We start from the raw sequence: 1,427 nt of genomic DNA, 5'->3' as shown, positions 1-1,427 counted from the left end.
GAGGGGCCCGAGAGGGTTGCGGGTCGTTGCTGGGGCCCCCACGCCGTGCGCCCCCCCGCTCCTGCTTCGCAGGCGGTGCGGCGCCCCGACGACCTCGAGGCGACGCCGTCGGACGCCGACTTTGCGCGGCTGGTTGCCTTGGGGCGGGCCTTCGGCGGGGCGAGCCTTTGCGGCCTGCTACCCTCGCCCCTCCAGCGGCGATGGCGCAGGAGATTCGGCTGCGGCGAGTGCGGCGGCTCGCGCAGAGTGCGCTGCCCGACGTGCAACGGCCGCGGCGGGTACGAGGCCATGGGTGGCGTGCCCGTCGCGTGCAAGTCGTGCCGCTCCACCGGACGCGTGGTGTGCCGCGCTTGCTTCGTAGGCGACGGGTTCGACATAGATGCTATCCGGCGCGACATGGGAGTGCCGGATTGAGAGCGATGGGAGTAAACCGAGTTGGCCAGGACCGTTGACGTACATATGACGGGGGGCGTGCGCGCATCGTTTTCTGCGTGTAGACCGTCTGCGACACGATAATACGTTTTTCGTCGAAATGGTAGACCATACTCTCGTGCTCCCCGGGACTGCTCAATGGAGACAATCTGCGACGGTGTATCGGATATGCAACGGACGGTGGCATTTAAAGGTGAATTACCGTGAATGAGATACACCGTCGCACAATCCTGACGCTACCCCCGCAATATCCAATAAAACCACCCCCGCCTCAAACGTCACAAAGAACCCTGCACAAAGATCGCACGGGCGGGGGCCTGTTCCTTTTTACCCATCTCACAGTAGAGGTGGCTGGTATTATTTCCGGTATTATTTATTTACACGGACATTTCATTTTCAAAGGCGGTTTCGAAGCTGATGAGACCTCGTCCCCCCCAAAACCAATGAAAAGCGTAAAAAGAGGCGCGGAACAGGCCGGAAGCGCCGCTTGGACGTGGGTCACACAATGGCAGCGCTCCAGACGCGCTCTGGTAGCTGCCAATGAAGCCGTAGCCCATCGCGCGCGTGCCGGACGGCCTCTGCACCTCTACTGCAGTGCCCTCCTGCACCGAGCGACGCGTCAAACCTTTGTTGGCCCCGGGGTGGTTTTACTGCGCGATCGCATCCACCCCTCTCCAAGTGTCAAAGGTGCTCTCGTGCGAATCGGGTATGCTTTTGTGTTAACAGCGCCTGTCGTTGCTGTTTCTCGACTTGCAGGAGAGTACCACCAGCCATCACTTTGTTGGTATAGTATACCCCACCTTTACCCATCCAGTGATTTCTTTTTTAGTTTCCCATAAGTAAGGTAGGTAGGTAGGATAGGTAGTAGGTAGGGGCAGGGCAGGGGCCGGCCAGGTTTTTGCAGAATTTCATCATGACGTACGGCCAAGCAAAAATAATACACACCTGCGAGGACGAAAAATGCGAGAACGTTAAAGGAGCGGCTTACACCGCTC

Source organism: Emiliania huxleyi, assembly GCF_000372725.1.
Source record: "Emiliania huxleyi CCMP1516 unplaced genomic scaffold EMIHUscaffold_222, whole genome shotgun sequence".
Taxonomy (NCBI): domain Eukaryota; phylum Haptophyta; order Isochrysidales; family Noelaerhabdaceae; genus Emiliania; species Emiliania huxleyi.
The sequence above is the reverse complement of the archived record's forward strand: the minus strand, read 5'-3'. Positions refer to the sequence as shown.